The 23,238-nt window shown below is 47.1% G+C and overlaps 1 protein-coding gene across 2 annotated transcripts in view; it reads left to right on the forward strand.

Moving 5' to 3' along the window:
• The first annotated feature begins 1,047 nt into the window (after positions 1 to 1,047).
• LOC128688663 (clavesin-2) overlaps positions 1,048 to 23,238 on the forward strand; it is a 133,654-nt gene continuing 111,463 nt past the window's right edge. The window contains exon 1 of one of the 2 annotated variants that reach the window (XM_053776590.2): positions 1,048 to 1,148. The gene's annotated coding sequence lies outside the window, so the exon portion shown is untranslated. The other variant, XM_053776591.2, reaches the window with a different exon arrangement.

The raw sequence follows: 23,238 nt of genomic DNA on the forward strand, positions 1-23,238 counted from the left end.
GTTGTAGAAGATGAGACTCACTGTTGTAGCCGGTAAGACACTGTTGTTGCCCCTGAGACTGTCACTGTTGTAACCAGTTAGACAGTCACTGTGACAATCACTGTTGTTGCCCCTGATACACTGTTCTAACCCCTGACACAATCACTGTTCCAGCCCGTGACACAATTACTGTTCTAGCTCCTGACACAGTCACTGTTCCAGCCCGTGACACAATCACTGTTCCAGCCCCTGAAACAGTCACTGTTCCAGCCCCTGACGCAGTTACTGTTCCGGCCCCTGACACACTGTTCCAGCCCCTGGCACAATCACTGTTCCAGCCCCTGAAACAGTCACTGTTCCAGCCCCTGACACACTGTTCCAGCCCCTGGCACAATCACTGTTCCAGCCCCTGAAACAGTCACTGTTCCAGCCCCTGACACACTGTTCCAGCCCCTGGCACAATCACTGTTCCAGCCCCTGAAACAGTCACTGTTCCAGCCCCTGACACACTGTTCCAGACTCTGACAAATCACTGTTCCATGCTTGATAATTTCGGTACTGTAATCCCCGAATAATCACTTGCTAAAACTATGCCTTGACGCATAATGACGCAGCAGGTATATAGTCCAAGCATATATGCACATTTTCTGTTAGTCTTGGTTGGTGTATCTATTACCCAGCCTACGATTACATGTTTGGAAATAAATTTAATAGTCTGGCTTCATTTTGTCATACTAGAGAAGGTCTATATAATGTTAGTGTGTGCCATAATTTTTAAAGGGGTGGACCGGTAAGCCAGCGGAAGGCCTCAGTCAGATGACCAAAGGCTCCAGCGTCGGGAAACACTTGTCTATTTCCTGACAAACCTTACCTACCCTAACCTATAAGACTGTCGACTTACCTGGGGGGTCGTTCTGGGGGTCAGCGCCCCCGCGGCCCGCTCCTCGACCAGTGCCATTAAGACAAAATTGTTTTTATAATACAAACGTAAATGTTTTTTATGTAAAGCTGTTATGCATTTAGCATTGTTTGATGATGAAGGTACGATAGTGTGAGGTGTGTGATGGCAGCGAGGGAGCCATGGCGGACTGTACGTCTCATCTCCAGTCATTCAGGTCTGCGACGTGTGAGGGAGAACGTATTTCTCTCGTCCTCTTGTTGTGTAACACGTGAGTACTAGTGCTTATGATTACCTCTTTTGCATTGCCGTGGAAGGAATTTATACTCTTGTGGGTGTGTATGTGTGATGACTTCCCCTCCCCGGCGGGTACAACACGACTCTCCAGTATATAATGGTGAGTGTGTGGCATGGCCACCTGTCACACCAGGTGTTCAGGTAAGTTCCATCGATTCTCTTCTCTGTACTGATAACTGACATGATGGTACCAGCGTCTCAGTCTTTCAACTTGTCGGCTTCAAAACCATTTATCACATGGACCTTTATGTTTGTTGTATACCAGTGTAAGGCACAATTAACATTTTTTGGAGGGTGAGGCCCAGTTTGTATTTCAGGCAGTCGAGAGTTGAATCAAAGATGAAATATCCGGGTTTTGTATATCTAAAGCCGCTCAGAGTACATACAGAGGCGTATATATCTATTCATACACAATCTGAATTTAATATAATTCTGTACTATTTATGTGAAATGCAGGACCAGTAAAGCACGTGTAGTAGTTGGACTTGAAATTTATTAAAGTAACCCGCGACCATCACATTACCATCCCTTTTATGACAGGGCAGGAGCCGATTTTTTTTTCACATTTGCAATAGAGATTAAGAAAGCACCCCTTGTAGCCCAGTGTTATTGAAAAAGGCGGGTATACCTGGAGTCAACGGGGGTCAACGCCCCCGCGGCCCGGTCTGTGACCAGGCCTCGTAAGGTTAAGTCAGGTAAAACTCCCTAGGAAACAACAAATACCTCGTGAGGTGGGTCATGTGATGACCCTCCGCCATCTTTCCAGTCCCCCCTCCCTTTAACTATTAAAGATAACATCATTTGGTGTTGCAAATGGGAAAAATTGGCCTCAGTATTATGATGGAGGTTGGGTGTTTCCGCCCGGGCACATGTGTGTTAAGAGAAAGTATGTTTATGAACAGTTATGACACATTTACCCAGACCTCAAAAGCCTTCAAGCGAGTAGGAGGAAGAGTCCTTGATGTACATAACAGGCTCTTGATCCATGGAAATGAATCAATTCTCTTGGATCAAACCTGATAACCTCCCATTTCCCAGGTGTACGAGTCTTATGGATTTAGCACTTGAGTATAATAGTAATTAAGAAAGCCTTAATAAAATAACATTCACAGCAGTTACAGCAACTGTAGTGACAGTGTTTATTATGGTTGTCATTGGAAACCATGAGTGACGCCTCAGGTAACTTTATCTGTTATGACAGTTTATCAGAAGAGAACAAAAGTTACAATACCGTGGATAGAACATCATATAGCCTACATTATGAAGGTGAAATTATAAGATAGTATTTGGTTCCACCAGGACTTACCAGGTCACAACTTGATAAATGTTACAGAATAGTCCATTTATCATATGAATATAGCCCAGTTACTACTATCTAACCATATAGCATTTCTTGTAAATACTGTTTATATAAATATACAGTATTAATTTATTAATGTAAATATACCTACTATCTTAATTACCATTGGTAGCTCCAGAAAAAAAAATTGTATATTAATGCTGAAGTAATTTTGCCGTGAATCTCAAGGTTGGTTCAATTTCAAGTTTATTTTGGAACCGTTAAACACCGGTGCTTGAGACATAATTATTCTGACCCCCTGACCCTAGCTGCTTTTTGAGGTGCATGAGGCAATTGTGGGTAATTCAGCATTTTTATATATATATATATATATATATATATATATATATATATATATATATATATATATATATATATATATATATATATATATATATATATATATATATATATATATAATGTGCCGAATATGTAAAACTGGTCAATTAGCAAGAACTCATTTAAAATGAAGTCCTTTCTAAAATTTTCTCTTATACGTTTAAAGATATATTTTTTTCATTAATGTTAATGTAAAAATTTTAATTTTGCACCAAAAGAATCTTAGAAAACTTACCTAACTTATTATAACAAGAACAATTTATTTTAGCCTAACCCAACTAAATATATTTTAGATTTGTTTACAATAATTTAATACTAAACAAACACAGTGAAATATATTTTTTCGTTAGGTTCAGAATGATTTTGGCGAAATTATTGCATACACAAATTTTCACTTGTCCTATATGGCAAGATGAGCGTTGCTATTTAAGCCAATATCGCAAGTTCTGCCTATTCGGCACGAGATATATATATATATATATATATATATATATATATATATATATATATATATATATATATATATATATATATATATATATATATATATATATATATATTATATATATATAATATATATATATATATATGTGTGTGTGTGTATTTATTGGAACTGGAGTTACCCCTCTTCTTCCTCGGATCAAACCTGTTTGCTTTCATTTCCCAGGCGACGCATAAACCTTATGAGTTTAGCGTCTCCCCTTCAACCACCTCTACCGTAGTTCGCCTCTTTCCCCAGACAATTCCTTCCCTCCCTTTACTCCTTCAATAATTCCCCTCCCCTCCCCCCGATAATTTCCATCCAACAGTTTATAACATGAAGCACAGAACATTTTCTCCCGTGATTTTTAACAGCACACACACACCGGGGTCATATTGGAAGGTCACTGTTGTTGTCAGCCACTGTCGCGTCAGTCACTGTCGTTGTCAGTCACAGTCACTGTCGTCGTCAGTCACTGTTGTTGTCAGCCACTGTCGCGTCAGTCACTCGTCAGTCACTGTCGCGTCAGTCACTGTCGTCGTCAGTCACTGTCGTTGTCAGCCACTGTCGCGTCAGTCACTCGTCAGTCACGGTCGCGTCAGTCACTGTCGTGTCAGTCACTGTCATCGTCAGTCACTGTCGTTGTCAGTCACTCGTTGTCGAAGTCCTTGTTTTTTTTTTTAATACCTGTGGGAATGTGCCTAAGAGAGACATCAGTGGTAAACGTGTCCGTAGAGAGAGTATATATCCAGGTACAAAGTGTCTTCGTGGGAATATGTTCAAGGGAAACTATCAGGGGAAGGGCAGGATACACGTTCTCTCTATACATAAGCACAATGTTGCCGCTACACAAGTATCGACCCATAACGTCACCACCATAGTGCATTGTTTTCTTATTAAACAACTGTGGCATGTATCCCCCTCCCTCACCTTCCCGTTGCCAGGTGTTAGCTCACTGCTGTAGCGTGTTCCCTAATACTGCCCTCAAGAGGTATGGGAGCTAGAGATCAACGCCCTCAAGCGGCCCAGGAGCTGTACATCAGCACCTTCAAGATACACGAGTTATAAACCAACACCCTCAACAGGCCCAGGAGATGAAATTCAGCCTAGTCAAACACCGTTACAATATTGTATGATCAGTCAAATGAAACTAGGCTTGCCGGGTCAATATCTTTTTTTTTTTCAACAGGTTTACTATTGCATTGAAAGGTTTGGATATGTAAGTAAGTTTATTCATGTATACACAAACACAGTTACATAGATTATCATACATAGCAGCATATGTGTAGAGAACCTAAGATAACCCAAAAAAGTCAGAGTGACTTATTTTCATTTGGGTCCTTTCACTTTATTATTATAATATAAAGGTTATAATATCTTATTATTCTATAATGGAGATAACATCTTATTAGCATACTAAAAAGATTATCTACTACACGAGGGTCATTAAGACTATCTACAATACGAGGGTCATTACTAGCAATAAGGTAGAATTACACGTGTGTTAAGTGTCTCTTTTGTATCATAGAAATACTTTGATTTATGAAAATATAGACTGATTTATGAAAATATAGACTAATTTATGAAAATATAGACTGATTTATGAAAATATAGACTGATTTATGAAAATATAGGCTGATTTATGAAAGTATAGACTGATTTATGAAAATATAGACTGATTTATGAAAACAGACTAATTTATGAAAATATAGACTGATTTATGAAAATATAGACTGATTTATGAAAATATAGACTGATTTATGAAAGTATAGGCTGATTTATGAAAGTATAGACTGATTTACGTGAAAGTATAGACTGATTTTTATGAAATACTAATTTTTATAAAGGTATAGACTGATTTATACTGATGATAATGAACTTCGTGTATTTCTATGCAAAGAGATGTGCTAGACACCATTGAAAAAAATAAAATTAAAAAACTTAAGCTAAATTTTCTGAAATATATAATACAAATTATATCCTAATTTGCTACAAAAGTTGTGTAAAAATTATGGCGTCTAATTAAGGGGTCACAAAAAAACTTTTCATATAGGCTTTATATTCTATAATTTTTTTTTAAGTAGATGCTAGAATAGTGTTATGGGCACACATGTAGATTGAATTATGTAGATTTAATTTTTAAGCTTAATACAAAAGTCGTTAATACCTCTTGAATAATTATTATTGTTAGAATGATACTCATAATATTGTTTATTAATTTTGTTAATTAAAAATATTGGGAGCATCATTCTAATTGACACTTTACGAAGCCGATTTTTTTTTTAATTTGATGTCGACATGGGTAGGCATATAATATATAACGTTTGTCAGGAAACAGGAACTGTGCATATCAGCACCTTCAGGATGCACGAGCTCTAAATCAACACCCTCAACAGGCCCAGGAGCTGAATTTCAACCTATTCAAAGTTACAATATTATATGACCAGGCAGACGAAACTAGGTTTGTCTGGTCTTAGTCATATGATGACCCACAGCTGGAGGTTTTGGTCATCTGCTGACATGGGACATGGACAGTTAATGCTGTTGCCTAGCCAGTATCCCAATCTCAATCGCTTCTTTTTGACTATAATATTATTGCGGAAAATTGCATTTATCTGGATGTAACTCATAATGTACATACCAGTAAATGATAACAAAGATAATTATTATTTATCAAGGTTACATAGACAAGTAGGAATTTGGGACACCTAGGTCGCAAAAATGTCCCCCTTCAATACCTACCACTGTCATATCCACAAGTTGCTCTAGACCTATTAATTATAAATGAAATATGCATCATACCAGGAATTCTGGTAAATATAAAAATTGGTGGACTGTATATTAAAATTAATAAATGATTATATATACACACATTTACATAACAGGAGAATATATCTTAATATCACTCACCAATTTGACTGGAGATTAATGTGTATCATACTCAAAAAAAACTCATTCTAACTAAATTTATGATAATACTGGCCAGAATTACAACACAATTTAGATACCTTATCTGAGGTTCCTGGAGCTGTCTTGTCCAGGAGCTGATATCTCAAGTTATGCGGGAATGCACATCCAACAATTTCGGCTCCTGTTTGAGAGGTTTTAAGCCCAATATAACCTCTAGAACACGAAAATTCTTCCGATTATTCACTAATGTTTGTGTTGACTAGTTCAAACATGGCGAGTCTCTTCTGCGCAGGCGCAGGGCTTCCTTGTCTGCTCCATTCTCTTCTTTTAAAAATACATTTTTAATCAGGTTTATTTACACAGCATAATATTGGGAAATTATTTTCCACAATTATATTAATAACTCCAATCTCAACAAAGATTGACTAATTGGCACCTAAACAGCCTAAAATAAGTCCTAGCTTTCCACTACGTATGATTCGCCATTGCTTTAATAAGTTTGAAGCCGATCAACTGAGGTATTCTTTAAGTATCGCAAAATCCAGTTTACCAATTTGTGTTGCAAGAAGACTACAGACCGAACTGTTGTCTATGTTGCTGGTGCATGCTGGTCTATCGTGTTGCAGGTGCATGCCAGTCTATTGTCTTTCAGGTGCATGCTGGTCTATTATGTTACTGGTAGTTATTAAGTTGCAGATAGTTATTATGATGCAGGTAGTCATACTGTTGCAGATAGTCATTGCCTTCTGTTGCAGGTGGTTATTAGGGTGAAGGTAGTCATTGTGCTCCCGGAAGTGATTGTGTTATGTTGCAGGTAGGCATTGTGTTGCAGGTAGTTCTTGTCTTGCAGGAAGTCATTGTATTGTGTTGCGGGTAGTTGTGTTGCAGGTAGTTATGTGGCAGGCAGTTATTGTGTTGCAGGTAGGCATTGTGTTATGTTGGAGGTGGGCATTGTGTTGTGTTGCAGGTAGTTATTGTGTTGCAGATAGGCATTGTGTTGCAGGTAGTTACTGTCTTTGTTAAACATTCAGATTGAATCATTGTGTTGCTTACCAAGGGTGCAAAACAAGACATGTATGTATACCGCTCACTTCTCAACAACACATCCCATCGGTGCCTGAGATTATTTTCGATTTTTTTTCAGCCCGGTCCTCTTGAAGCCTGAGGATGTTACCGTTTTAATAAATGTCTCGCTTTACGTTACTCTTGTTTATCTCTTAGTTATTATTATAATAATCTTGTAATGGTTAAAAGTTAGATTGTCCTGTGTTAAAAATTATAACGTGACGCCAATAAATGAAACAATACATAAAAGTGATAAATTTCGAAAAACGTGAATTGAAAAGAGATTTCCTTAAAGCTGTCTATACAACACAACGTAAAATTTATAATAACGCGTTCATTCCTCTATCACAGTCACACATCCGACTGTGTAAACCACAGTAAAATACTGACTTTTTTTTTTTTAGTGGAGTTGGGTTTTGACGCAGCCTAAATAATGGGAGATGCTGATTATTTTAGTTAAGTGGGATGGGTAGGGGGAGTTTTGGCAGGGGTGGGTAGGGAGGGTTAGGCATCAAGGCCCTGGTGGGGGGAGGAGTGCAATCTGGATATGGCAGGATTTGACTGAAGTGTTTTTGTATTGTAGGCAGGACTTAGGCTTCAATAAGTCAATTTTTATTCATTGAATATTTTGGTGTGATAGTATTCAGTGCATATGCATGTATAAGCATTTTATATGTATATTATTAATTCATTCCTGTATGTAGTCTGGTTTCTGCTGCAGACACCTCTAGAGGCTCGTCAGTTTCACTGTATCCTAATATCGTGTTTATCTTCCTCCCATAATCTACCATGAATTAAGGAAAGATTCTAAACTTCACCTTACGAAACAGACAAAGCAAATGCAATAGTAATTATGGACATGGTCGATTATAGGGGGGGGGAATAACATATTAGAAAACAGGGGAACTGACGTGCCCCTTAACCTTGGTAAGATTCCTGGTTATTCTTTGAGATTATTTTGTGCTGTAATTCAAGACCAGAGCCGGGAACACCTAGTAATGGTTGAAAAATATTCTGCTCACTTTTGTGGTTCGGTAAACCTCACGTGGTGAGACGTGGCACATCAAGAGCACATGTGTTGCAAGTGAGTCTCAGGTATTTATGAAACAGGTGGTGTGGCAGTCAGGTGACCACGTTGTTGTTGTTATTGTCATGGTGTCTACTTTCGTCAAGAAAAATCACCTAATATGAATATTTTTCATAAGATCATTGGTGCTGTTGGGCTTATGGGTGGGTCATCCTGTCCTGAGATTCAATAACTGGTTTTCTTAACTCACTATAATTTATAGCCTCAAAACATATTGGCCTTGCATCTGGACTTAAATAACATAACGTACCTGTAGCATCATAAGTGCGATTTTAAACTGTTCCATTGGCCTATTAATATGTTATTCAAGCCAAGCTAACAGTGCATAAGCGTTCTCAATAAAGCTGATTAATTCCATGGCTTCAGTACAAGAAGCTTAAATAACGCTTATGCTGCTCACCTCATATTACAGAGAGGACATTAATGTTATGGAAAATGTACATAAAATATTTTAGATGACGAGATTGACCCCATGTACCAATAAAAAAAAAAGGCACAATACCGTGACTGGAACGATGCACAAATAACCCGTACATAGAAGAGAGGAGCTTTACGACGACGTTTCGGCTCGACTTGGACCATATACAAAGTTACAAGTCGGACCGAAACGTCGTCGTAAGCTCTATTCTATGTGCGGATTATTTGTGTATCCCATGTATCAAGAAACTTTCTTTTGAAGACGGGCTAAAGTTGCTGAATTTAGAAAGGCGTAGAATTAGGGAAGATATGAATGAAGTTTACAAATCGAAAACAGAATAAAAAGGGGTATGCAAATAACGTGCTGAAAATATCTAAGAACGACAGGATTTGTGGCAGCAGCAGAGAGGGTTGAGCAAGAGAGAACTGACGTACACTGCTATGGCGGGTGTTGCCTAATTACATAGATATGAAAGTGACAGTTACGTACTATGAACCCTGTGAATATAATGCTAATTTCCCTCTGGTCCTGGGGGATGGGGAGGAGGGGAGCGGCTGCATGAAGTAATCCGTGGGGGGGGGGGGACGCCGCTAGTACCTCGTAATGACTGAGGTTAATATTGTTTAACATGGTGTTAGAGACCTGTGTTGCCAGTAATTTCACATTACTGTGTGTCCAGGTAGTGTCAGTGATACTTTACACTGTAGTCATACACAAATAACCCGCACATAGAAGAGAGGAGCTTACGACGACGTTTCGGCCGGGTTATTTGTGTATCGTTCCAGTCACGGTATTGTGCCTTTTTCTGTTATTCACTGCAGTCATAATACGGCATTAAGTGAATTATAACTTAGGCGCATGGAAGCATGCTGGCGTCAGCAGGGCCTGGAAGCACTCCAGGAATCAACAGTTCTTGGAAGCACTCCTGGCTTCAGCAGGGTCTGGAAGCATTCCTTTCGTCAACAGGGCCTGGAGCACTCCTGGCGTCAGCAGGACCTGCAAGCACTCCTGGCATCAGCAGGGCCTGGAGGCACTCTTGGTATCAGCAGGACCTGGAGGCACTCTTGACGCTTACACTATACCTTACAGCTACCGACGTTAACTGTTTATTTATTTTATTCACAATTAAGTCATAAATTGAAGAGGAAACGTGGATAATGATATTTCCGTCCTGGATCATTGTTGTTCAAGAGTTTACCATTGTCCAGCACAAAGCCAAACATCATTTAGTATTAATTTTCAGTCTGTGTAAGGTGTGATTGCTTCCATCTGCAGTACTGTGAGTGTCGATCTTTATTCTACTCAAGAAAAAAAATCGCCAAATTCGCTGATGTCTTTCAGCGTGAAATTTTGAAGTCTGAGGAAGTATCTGCCTTGTTGAAACAATAGAAAATTCTGGGCTCCTCGCTGCTGGAATACCATCATCAAGTATAAGGCGGTTCGGCTTCGTCCATCGACTGTGTTTTGAAAACAACAGTCACCCAGACACAGCTTCGTCCATGGACTGTGGGAAACAACAGTCACCCAAACATAGCTTCGTCCATGGACTGTGTTGTTGAGACAAGTCACCCAAACAGCTTCGTCCATGGAATGTGTTAGGCAGACAAGTCACCCGAACACAGCTTCATTCATGGACTGTGGGAGGCAACAATCACCCAAACACAGCTCAGTCCCTTTCGCCAATCATCCTAAAGGTGACCCAGCTTCTTGATGAACTCCTCCCCCTCCCCTACTCCTGGTGTTCACTAAATGCGTCTCAGAGCTAGTGGTGTTCAATTTATCTAAACATTCAGAAATGCAAAGAGGCTCTGTCGGTTATTTAAAATTCATTTGGTGTTTGGTGTCTTGGGGAGAGATGACTGGGTTTAGCGAGAGTTATGGAGATTCTGTGTGGAAGACGAGGAAATCCAGTTAAAAGCTCTTCAGGAGGCGACTCTGGAGCGTACCTCTATACCGCTTCGCTCCCACCATCTACTTAGCTGATTGCTACACTCCGATACACGACCTGACGGAGGTTGTGTGTGTGTATGTGTGTGTGTGTGTGTGTGTACGTGTACGTACTCACCTAGTTGTGGTTGCAGGGGTCGATTCATAGCTCCTGGCCCCGCCAGGAGCTATGTGTGTGCGTGTGTGTGTGTACTCACCTATTTGTGGTTGCAGGGATCGAGTCATAGCACCTGGCCCTGCCTCTTCACTGATTGCTACTTGGTCCTCTCTCTCCCTGCTCCATGAGCTTTATCAAACCTCGTCTTAAAACTATGTATGGTTCTCGCCTCCACTACGTCACTTTCTAGGCTATTCCACTGCCTGACTACTCTATGACTGAAGAAATACTTCCTAACATCCCTTTGATTCATCTGAGTCTTCGACTTCCAATTGTGACCTCTTGTGTCTGTGTCCCTTCTCTGGAACATCCCGTCTTTGTGTGTTTGTGTGTGTGTGTGTGTGTGTGTGTGTTCGCCTAGTTGTATTTACCTGCTTATATTTACCTGTTTGTAGCCACTTGTAGTGACCTAAATTATATTAACTTTGTTGTAGTGACCCAATTATCTGTCCAGGGATTGAGCTCCACCTCTTAGGCCTCACCTTGGCAGGTCACCCGGTGTGGCCTACTCTCCGCCCTTTAGAAATTCCTGTTATATCACCCGGTGTGGCCTACTCTCCGCCCTTTAGAAATTCCTGTTATATCTGTGTGTGTGTGTGTGTGTGTGTGTGTGTGTGTGTGTGTGTGTGTGTGTGTGTGTGTGTATGCGAGCTACGTGTAAAAATCCCTTTAAAATGGTGTCCTCCATCCCTCCCTCTTTACCATTCCTCCACCATACCATCGCCCACCGTTTTTCCTGATGGTGCGGCATGAGGACTACTGCAGCACTTTCAATGTCTCCCCATCCTCCCCTCCCCTCGCTTTACTGCCTTATAACAGTCACCCCTCGCCCCGCCAACCTATAACATTCACCCCTCATCGCACCAACCTATAACAGGCACCCCACCAACCTATAACAGTCAACCTTTAACAAGTCACCCCTCGCCCCCACCAACCTCGAACAGTCACCTCTCACCCCCACCAACCTACAACAGTCATCCCACCAACCTACAAGTCACCCCACCAACCTATAACAGTCACCCCTCACCCCACCCTATATAACTTGCCTTCCGCAAGTTTACAGTGCGTGTGAAAATGCATGAACGAAATTTCTATGTACAACGTCGTTGCCAGGCATAAGTTGCCTTCTTATTTATTTTCGTTATTTGGTAATTATCCTAAATTATAAGTCAACATACATTAACCTACCTGAACAGAGAAAAATAATATTCCCGTGAAATTTCAAGCGTACAGGAACGCACGAAGGGCAAGTCGTATCCTCACAGGGAGAACCTATAGAGTTAAACTCGTAGGGGTTACAGCACTTGGGGACTGAGAGGTAATCAGGTTTGTGTCGAGGAAAGGGAGGGGTAGCTCCAAACCCATGGATCAAGAGCAATTCACCAGTTTCAAGTTACAGCCACAGGATCCTTCTCTTACAGTCCTTTTTCCGCTTTACTGCAGAAATTTTCAGTTTTCGTCTCTCGGAATCCTTGGAAAAAATATACAGTGTTAGATCTGACTTATCATCTTGTTTATTACTGCACCCAGCGCCACAACAAGCGGTAACCATCGTAAGAGGCTGGAAAGGCGAGAGAAATCTCATATATGTACGAGTATGTTGTCAGTGAGGCTTGGTGTCCAATATGGCCGCGACAGTACGTAGTAGACTTCGGTCTTCATTATGTTGGTCTTCTCTATATCAGTCACTCCTTGCCTTGTCTTCCTGTAATAGTTAACCCACGTTCAATCAGCTGTGTTTCCCTTTGTGTTACTGTATATGTAGCTGTTAGTGGGGTAAGTCGTACATAATTCTCGCTGTTAGTGGGGTAAATCGTACATAATTCTTGCTGTTAGTGGGGTAAGTCGTACATAATTCTCGCTGTTAGTGGGGTAAGTCGTACATAATTCTCGCTGTTAGTGGGGTAAGTCGTACATAATTCTTGCTGTTAGTGGGGTAAGTCGTACATAATTCTTGCTGTTAGTGGGGTAAGTCGTACGTAATTCTCGCTGTGAGTGGGGTAAGTCGTACCTAATTCTAGCTGTTAGTGGGGTAAGTCGTACGTAATTATCGCTGTTAGTGGGGTAAGTCGTACGTAATTCTTGCTGTTTGTGGGTTAAGTCGTAGGTAATTCTCGCTGTTAGTGGGGTAAGTCTTACGTAATTCTCGTTGTTTGTGGGCAAAGTCGTACATAATTCTCGCTGTTAGTGGGGTAAGTCGTACGTAATTCTCGTTGTTTGTGGTTTAAGTCGTACATAATTCTTGCTGTTAGTGGGTTAAGTCGTACATAATTCTCGCTGTTAGTGGGGTAAGTCGTACATAATTCTCGCTGTTCGTGGGGTAAGTCGTACATAATTCTCGCTGTTAGTGGGGTTAGTCGTGCATAATTCTCGTTGTTTGTGGGGTAAGTCGTACGTAATTCCCTGACTGCGACAATTATCTCTGGATTAGAGGAAGGAGGACCGAGTCTCCACAACTCCTTGACCTTAATGACCTACACGGGTCACGTTATATATATTAAGTTAGGTTACATTGAGCTGGGTTGCCATAAACCTATCAAAGAATATATTGAACCATAAACCAATTAAGAAAATAGGCAGTAATATATCTACCAGTTCAATGAGCTAGCGAAACCGGCAAACATAAGTATATATATACACATCTCTGTGTATATATACACAGAGATGTGTATATATACTTAGAATTTAATTTAGTTTTAGGTATTGAAGTATACATAACTGGTTAGTGTACGTGTCAAGGTTCCTTGTAGCCTCGTGTAGACTATCATTGTAAAAATGTAAACTCGTTGTAAAATGATGAGTTGTGGGTGTGGCATCATTATTGATGTTGATGTGGGCTGCATCGGTTGTGATAAACATGACTGTTGACGATGTTTGTTGCATCAGATATTATAAACATGACTGTTGACGATGTGTGTTGCATCAGATATTGTAAACATGACTGTTGACGATGTGTGTTGCATCAGATATTATAAACATGACTGTTGACGATGTTTGTTGCATCAGATATTGTAAACATGACTGTTGACGATGTTTGTTGCATCAGATATTGTAAACATGACTGTTGATGTGTGCCAGGTATAATAAACATGACTGTTGATGCGTGCTACATCAGACACACTTATGCAACATGTGGGAATCTTTACTGAAGAAACGTTTCGCCACACAGTGGCCTCATCAGTCCAGTACAAATCAGAAGGGTGTAAGGAGAGGAGGAGTTTGAGGTAATCAGTCCCTCAGCCTGGAGTCGATGTGTTCAGTCCATCAATCTTGTAGAAAGTGCAGCATAGGGCCGTAGACGTGGCTTATATACTGTAGTCAGGTGAGGCGAAGCAGGAGGCGGGGGGGGGGGGTTCATAATGGTACCATCCACCAAGAGTGATGGACTGAACACATCGACTCCAGTCTGAGGGACTGATTACCTCCAACTCCTCCTCTCCTTACACCTTTCTGATTTGTATTTGATTGATGAAACCACTGTGTGGCGAAACGTATCTTCAGTAAAGATTCCCATATGTTGCATAAGTGTCTCATTCTTCAACTTGCCGGTTTTAAACCATTTATCACACGTGCTACATCACTTATGATAAACATGACTGTTGTTGATGTGTTGGTGAGGGAAGGACTCACTTTGTACTCCCAGAGTAAAGCTACCGGGGGATATGTGCTGCATTACTGAGTTTATTACGCAATGACAAGCAAGTGTCAGTGTTTCTGCCGGTTAATACCAGGAATCTCCTGGATTACCACTGTTAATACCAGGGTTACCACTGTTAATACCAGGAATCTCCTGGATTACCACTGTTAATACCAGGGTTACCACTGTTAATACCAGGAATCTCCTGTATTACCACTGTTAATACCAGGGTTACCACTGTTAATACCAGGAATCTCCTGGATTACCACTGTTAATACCAGGAATCTCCTCGATTACCACTGTTAATACCAGGGTTACCACTGTTAATACCAGGAATCTCCTGGATTACTACTGTTAATACCAGGAATCTCCTGGATTACCACTGTTAATACCAGGGTTACCACTGTTAATACCAGGAATCTCCTGTATTACCACTGTTAATACCAGGGTTACCACTGTTAATACCAGGAATCTCCTGGATTATACTGTTAATACCAGGAATCTCCTCGATTACCACTGTTAATACCAGGGTTACCACTGTTAATACCAGGAATCTCCTGTATTACCACTGTTAATGCCAGGGTTACCACTGTTAATACCAGGAATCTCCTGGATTACCACTGTTAATACCAGGGTTACCACTGTTAATACCAGGAATCTCCTGTATTACCACTGTTAATACCAGGAATTTCCTGGATTACCACTGTTAATACCAGGGTTACCACTGTTAATACCAGGAATCTCCTGGATTACCACTGTTAATACCAGGGTTACCACTGTTAATACCAGGAATCTCCTGGATTACTACTGTTAATACCAGGAATCTCCTGGATTACCACTGTTAATACCAGGGTTACCACTGTTAATATCAGGAATCTCCTGTATTACCACTGTTAATACCAGGGTTACCACTGTTAATACCAGGAATCTCCTGGATTATACTGTTAATACCAGGAATCTCCTCGATTACCACTGTTAATACCAGGGTTACCACTGTTAATACCAGGAATCTCCTGTATTACCACTGTTAATGCCAGGGTTACCACTTAATACCAGGAATCTCCTGGATTACCACTGTTAATACCAGGGTTACCACTGTTAATACCAGGAATCTCCTGTATTACCACTGTTAATACCAGGAATTTCCTGGATTACCACTGTTAATACCAGGGTTACCACTGTTAATACCAGGAATCTCCTGGATTACCACTGTTAATACCAGGGTTACCACTGTTAATACCAGGAATCTCCTGGATTACCACTGTTAATACCAGGGTTACCACTGTTAATACCAGGAATCTCCTGGATTACCACTGTTAATACCAGGGTTACTGCTGTTAATACCAAGAATCTCCTGGATTACCACTGTTAATACCAGGGTTACCACTGTTAATACCAGGAATCTCCTGGATTACCACTGTTAATACCAGGGTTACTACTGTTAATACCAAGAATCTCCTGGATTACCACTGTTAATACCAGGGTTACCACTGTTAATACCAGGAATCTCCTGGATTACCGCTGTTAATACCAGGGTTACTACTGTTAATACCAAGAATCTCCTGGATTACCTGTTAAAAGAACTAGAAACAGGACTTAAAAATATTCCGAGGAACAGTACGAAGTGCTAAGAAACAGGACTTAGAACTAGCAGGACTAAGAAATAAGTAACAGGACTTAGAACTAAGAAACAGTTGCATATGTGTCTTACCTAACAAACAGGGTCAAGCCCTAGGATCGAACCCGGGCTTCCTCGATAGTGAGGCGGATTCTTGATAAGACGTTTCGCCTACCAGGGATGTTGATAAAACGTTTCGCCTACCAGAGAGGTTGGTACGACGTTTCGCCCGCCAAGGAGGTTGATAAGACGTTTCGCCGATCAGGGATGTTGATAAGACGTTTCACCCATCAGGGATATTGATAAGACGTTTCGTCCACCAGAGGAGGGTAATATATATATATATATATATATATATATATATATATATATATATATATATATATATATATATATATATATATATATATATATATATATATATATATATATTCCATTTGCATCGAGAGTAGAAGAGGCTGGGCTTATGGAACGCGGGGATACTTTTCTCGGATGGTGCCACGACATATATGTAGTTTCTATTGTGATCCTCTTCCTCAGGGTGCGACCCATACAGGTCGCTTAACTACCTAGATACTTGGCAAAAATAACCGGCACAGAGGAGAAGGAAGCTTGTGACGATGTTTCGGTCCGACTTGGATCATTGAATGCGGGTTGTGTATTGTTCCAGTCACGGTATTGTGTCCTGTTGTTCTTTAGGTACCTGCTTACTGTTAGGTGAACAGAAACAACAGGTGTAAAGAAACATGCTCATCGTTTTATCTCGCGCCGGGGATCGCACCCTGGTCCCTCAATGTGGGAGATGGGGCAACTACCAACCCAGCCACGGCATACGAAGTGCCCAAAGCAACATCTTGCCAGAAGATATCTGAAACACGGCTGGGACAAGTGTAGAAGCCTTCAAGAGGAAATTGGACAAGTATCTTCACCAAGTGCCAGATCAACCAGGCTGTGATGGATATGTGGGGCAGCGGGCCTCCAGCAGCAACAGCCTGGTTGACCAGGCAAGCACCAGGACGCAAACTTACCCATTAAATGATATTTTTAAGTGTATGCATTTCAGTTATTTAATGTGTTAATACTGCGCTGGTCCAGGGGACGAGCTGGTCCAGGGGACGAGCTGGTCCAGGGGACGAGCTGGTTCAGGGGACGAGCTGGTCCAGGGGACGAGCTGGTCCAGGGGACGAGCTGGTCCAAGGGACGAGCTGGTCCAGGGGACGAGCTGGTCCAGGGGACGAGCTGGTTCAGGGGACGAGCTGGTCCAGGGGACGAACTGGTCCAGGGGACGAGCTGGTCCAGGGGACGAGCTGGTCCAGGGGACGAGCTGATCCAGGGGACGAGCTGGTCCAGGGGACGAGCTGATCCAGGGGACGAGCTAGTCCATGGGGACGAGCTGGTCCAGGGGACGAGCTGGTCCATGGGGACGAGCTGGTCCAGGGGACGAGCTGGTCCAGGGGAAGAGCTGGTCCAGGGGACGAGCTGGTCCATGGGGACGAGCTGGTCCAGGGGACGAGCTGGTCCAGGGGACGAGCTGGTCCAGGGGACGAGCTGGTCCAGGGGACGAGCTGGTCCAGGGGACGAGCTGGTCCAGGGGACGAGCTGGTCCAGGGGACGAGCTGGTCCAGGGGACGAGCTGGTCCAGGGGACGAGCTGGTCCAGGGGACGAGCTGGTCCAGGGGACGAGCTGGTCCAGGGGGACGAGCTGGTCCAGGGGACGAGCTGGTCCAGGGGACGAGCTGGTCCATGGGACGAGCTGGTCCATGGGACGAGCTGGTCCAGGGGACGAGCTGGTCCAGGGGACGAGCTGGTCCAGGGGACGAGCTGGTCCAGGGGACGAGCTGGTCCAGGGGACGAGCTGGTCCAGGGGACGAGCTGGTCCATGGGACGAGCTGGTCCATGGGACGAGCTGGTCCAGGGGACGAGCTGGTCCAGGGAACGAGCTGGTCCATGGGACGAGCTGGTCCAGGGGGACGAGCTGGTCCAGGGGACGAGCTGGTCCAGGGGACGAGCTGGTCCAGGGGACGAGCTGGTCCAGGGGACGAGCTGGTCCTGGGGACGAGCTGCTCCAGGGGACGAGCCGCTCCAGGGGACGAGCTGGTCCAGGGGACGAGCTGCTCCAGGGGACGAGCTGCTCCAGGGGACGAGCTGCTCCAGGGGACGAGCTGGTCCAGGGGACGAGCTGGTCCAGGGGACGAGCTGGTCCATGGGACGAGCTGGTCCATGGGACGAGCTGGTCCAGGGAACGAGCTGGTCCAGGGGGACGAGCTGGTCCAGGGGACGAGCTGGTCCAGGGGACGAGCTGGTCCAGGGGACGAGCTGGTCCAGGGGACTAGCTGGTCCTGTGGACGCGCTGGTCCAGGGGACGAGCTGGTCCAGGGGACGAGCTGGTCCATGGGACGAGCTGGTCCATGGGACGAGCTGGTCCAGGGGACGAGCTGGTCCAGGGGCCGTGCTGGTCCAGGGGACGAGCTGATCCAGGGGAAGAGCTGGTCCAGGGGACGAGCTAGTCCATGGGGACGAGCTGGTCCAGGGGACGACCTGGTCCATGGGGACGAGCTGGTCCAGGGGACGAGCTGGTCCAGGGGAAGAGCTGGTCCAGGGGACGAGCTGGTCCAGGGGACGAGCTGGTCCAGGGGACGAGCTGGTCCAGGGTACGAGCTGGTCCAGGGGACGAGCTGGTCCAGGGGACGCGCTGGTCCAGGGGACGAGCTGGTCCAGGGGACGAGCTGGTCCATGGGGACGAGCTGATCCAGGGGAAGAGCTAGTCCATGGGGACGAGCTGGTCCAGGGGACGACCTGGTCCATGGGGACGAGCTGGTCCAGGGGACGAGCTGGTCCAGGGGGAGAGCTGGTCCAGGGGGAGAGCTGGTCCAGGGGACGAGCTGGTCCAGGGGACGAGCTGGTCCAGGGGACGAGCTGGTCCAGGAGACGAGCTGGTCCAGGAGACGAGCTGGTCCATTGGACGAGCTGGTCCAGGGGACGAGCTGGTCCAGGGGACGAGCTGGTCCAGGGGACGAGCTGGTCCATGGGACGAGCTGGTCCAGGGAACGAGCTGGTCCAGGGAACGAGCTGGTCCAGGGGGACGAGCTGGTCCAGGGGACGAGCTGGTCCAGGGGACGAGCTGGTCCAGGGGACGAGCTGGTCCAGGGGACGAGCTGGTCCAGGGGACGAGCTGGTCCAGGGGACGAGCTGGTCCATGGGGACGAGCTGATCCAGGGGAAGAGCTGGTCCAGGGGACGAGCTAGTCCATGGGGACGAGCTGGTCCAGGGGACGACCTGGTCCATGGGGACGAGCTGGTCCAGGGGACGAGCTGGTCCAGGGGAAGAGCTGGTCCAGGGGACGAGCTGGTCCAGGGGACGCGCTGGTCCAGGGGACGAGCTGGTCCAGGGGACGAGCTGGTCCAGGGGACGAGCTGGTCCAGGGGACGCGCTGGTCCAGGGGACGAGCTGGTCCAGGGGACGAGCTGGTCCATGGGGACGAGCTGATCCAGGGGAAGAGCTGGTCCAGGGGACGAGCTAGTCCATGGGGACGAGCTGGTCCAGGGGACGACCTGGTCCATGGGGACGAGCTGGTCCAGGGGACGAGCTGGTCCAGGGGAAGAGCTGGTCCAGGGGACGAGCTGGTCCAGGGGACGAGCTGGTCCAGGGGACGAGCTGGTCCAGGGGACGAGCTGGTCCAGGAGACGAGCTGGTCCATTGGACGAGCTGGTCCAGGGGACGAGCTGGTCCAGGGGACGAGCTGGTCCAGGGGACGAGCTGGTCCAGGGGACGAGCTGGTCCAGGGGACGAGCTGGTCCAGGGGAAGAGCTGGTCCAGGGGACGAGCTGGTCCAGGGGACGAGCTGGTCCAGGGGACGAGCTGGTCCAGGGGACGAGCTGGTCCAGGGGACGAGCTGGTCCAGGGGACGAGGTGCTCCAGGGGACGAGCTGGTCCAGGGGACTAGCTGTTCCAGGGGACGAGCTAGTCCATGGGGACGAGCTGGTCCAGGGGACGAGCTGGTCCATGGGGACGAGCTGGTCCAGGGGACGAGCTGGTCCAGGGGAAGAGCTGGTCCAGGGGACGAGCTGGTCCATGGGGACGAGCTGGTCCAGGGGACGAGCTGGTCCAGGGGACGAGCTGGTCCATGGGACGAGCTGGTCCAGGGGACGAGCTGGTCCAGGGGACGAGCTGGTCCAGGGGACGAGCTGGTCCAGGGGACGAGCTGGTCCAGGGGACGAGCTGGTCCATGGGACGAGCTGGTCCAGGGGACGAGCTGGTCCAGGGGACGAGCTGGTCCAGGGGACGAGCTGGTCCAGGGGACGAGCTGGTCCAGGGGACGAGCTGGTCCAGGGGACGAGCTGGTCCAGGGGACGAGCTGGTCCAGGGGACGAGCTGGTCCATGGGGACGAGCTGATCCAGGGGAAGAGCTGGTCCAGGGGACGAGCTAGTCCATGGGGACGAGCTGGTCCAGGGGACGACCTGGTCCATGGGGACGAGCTGGTCCAGGGGACGAGCTGGTCCAGGGGAAGAGCTTGTCCAGGGGACGAGCTGGTCCAGGGGACGAGCTGGTCCAGGGGACGAGCTGGTCCAGGGGACGAGCTGGTCCAGGGGACGAGCTGGTCCAGGGGACGAGCTGGTCCACGGGACGCGCTGGTCCAGGGGACGAGCTGGTCCAGGGGACGAGCTGGTCCATCCATGGGACGAGCTGGTCCAGGGGGACGAGCTGATCCAGGGGAAGAGCTGGTCCAGGGGACGAGCGAGTCCATGGGGACGAGCTGGTCCAGGGGACGAGCTGGTCCAGGGGACGAGCTGGTCCAGGGGACGAGCTGGTCCAGGAGACGAGCTGGTCCATTGGACGAGCTGGTCCAGGGGACGAGCTGGTCCAGGGGACGAGCTGGTCCAGGGGACGAGCTGGTCCATGGGACGAGCTGGTCCAGGGAACGAGCTGGTCCAGGGGACGAGCTGGTCCATGGGACGAGCTGGTCCAGGTGACGAGCTGGTCCAGGGGACGAGCTGGTCCATGGGACGAGCTGGTCCAGGGGACGAGCTGGTCCAGGGGACGAGCTGGGGGACGAGCGGGTCCAGGGGCCGCGCGGGTCCAGGGGCCGCGCGGGTCCCGGGGCCGAGCGGGTCCAGGGGACGAGCGGGTCCCGGGGACGAGCTGGTCCAGGGGACGAGCTGGTCCAGGGGACGAGCGGGTCCATGGGGACGAGCTGGTCCAGGGGTCCAACGAGCTGGTCCAGGGGACGAGCTGGTCCATGGGGACGAGCTGGTCCAGGGGACGACGAGCTGGTCCAGGGGACGAGCTGGTCCAGGGGACGAGCTGGTCCAGGGGACGAGCTGGTCCAGGGGACGAGCTGGTCCAGGGGACGAGCTGGTCCAGGGGACGAGCTGGTCCAGGGGACGAGCTGCTCCAGGGGACGAGCTGCTCCAGGGGACGAGCTGGTCCAGGGGACGAGCTGGTCCAGGGGACGAGCTGGTCCATGGGGACGAGCTGGTCCAGGGGAAGAGCTGGTCCAGGGGACGAGCTAGTCCATGGGGACGAGCTGGTCCAGGGGACGACCTGGTCCATGGGGACGAGCTGGTCCAGGGGACGAGCTGGTCCAGGGGAAGAGCTGGTCCAGGGGACGAGCTGGTCCAGGGGACGAGCTGGTCCAGCTGGGGACGAGCTGGTCCAGGGGACGAGCTGGTCCAGGGGACGAGCTGGTCCATGGGGACGGCTGATCCAGGGGAAGAGCTGGTCCAGGGGACGAGCTAGTCCATGGGGACGAGCTGGTCCAGGGGACGAGCTGGTCCAGGGGACGAGCTGGTCCAGGGGACGAGCTGGTCCAGGGGACGAGCTGGTCCAGGGGACGAGCTGGTCCAGGGGACGAGCTGGTCCAGGGGACGAGCTGGTCCAGGGGACGATCCAGGGGAAGAGCCTGGTCCATGGGGACGAGCTGGCCAAGGGGACGAGCTGGTCCAGGGGAAGAGCTGGTCCAGGAGACGAGCTGGTCCAGGGGACGAGCTGGTCCAGGGGACGAGCTGGTCCAGGGGACGAGCTGGTCCAGGGGACGAGCTGGTCCAGGGGACGAGCTGGTCCATGGGGACGAGCTGATCCAGGGGAAGAGCTGGTCCAGGGGACGAGCTAGTCCATGGGGACGAGCTGGTCCATGGGACGACCTGGTCCATGGGGACGAGCTGGTCCAGGGGACGAGCTGGTCCAGGGGAAGAGCTGGTCCAGGGGACGAGCTGGTCCAGGGGACGAGCTGGTCCAGGGAACGAGCTGGTCCAGGGGACGAGCTGGTCCAGGGGACGAGCTGGTCTAGGGGACGAGCTGGTCCAGGGGACGAGCTGGTCCAGGGGACGAGCTGGTCCAGGGGACGAGCTGGTCCAGGGGACGAGCTGGTCCAGGGGACGAGCTGGTCTAGGGGACGAGCTGGTCCACGAGTTGGTCCATCAGAGGAGCTGGTCCTGATTTTCCAACATCGCGATTGCTCCAGCTCTACCAAACTGGACCAGCTCTTTCAAACTGGACCAGCTCTTTCTCAGCTCTTCCACTGGACCAGTTCTTCCCTTGGACCAAAACTGCCACTTTATGGAGCCACCACCACGTAGGCTGGGACAGTAAACCCCACAACTGTCACAACTGCCTTGACAATCTCCTCACCTATTGTAATATATATATACAGCTGCAGTTAGGCTAAGAATTCTTGCGGTTATTTTTTCAAGAGTTTTTTTTTTTTTTTAATTTTGCTAAGAATTGCTGCGTTTATTTTAGTCTTCAGATTTTGCGTTTATATTAAAGTCAGAGAGTTGCTATGTTTATATTACAGTCGGTTACTGTGTTTATATTACAGTCGGTTACTGTGTTTATATTACAGTCGGTTACTGTGTTTATATTACAGTCGGTTACTGTGTTTATATTACAGTCGGTTACTGTGTTTATATTACAGTCGGTTACTGTGTTTATATTACAGTCGGTTACTGTGTTTATATTACAGTCGGTTACTGTGTTTATATTACAGTCGGTTTCTGTGTTTATATTACAGTCGGTTACTGTGTTTATATTACAGTCGGTAACTGTGTTTATATTACAGTCGGTTAC

The sequence above is a fragment of the Cherax quadricarinatus genome, chromosome 13, assembly GCF_038502225.1.
Source record: "Cherax quadricarinatus isolate ZL_2023a chromosome 13, ASM3850222v1, whole genome shotgun sequence".
Classification (NCBI taxonomy): Eukaryota; Metazoa; Arthropoda; class Malacostraca; order Decapoda; family Parastacidae; genus Cherax; species Cherax quadricarinatus.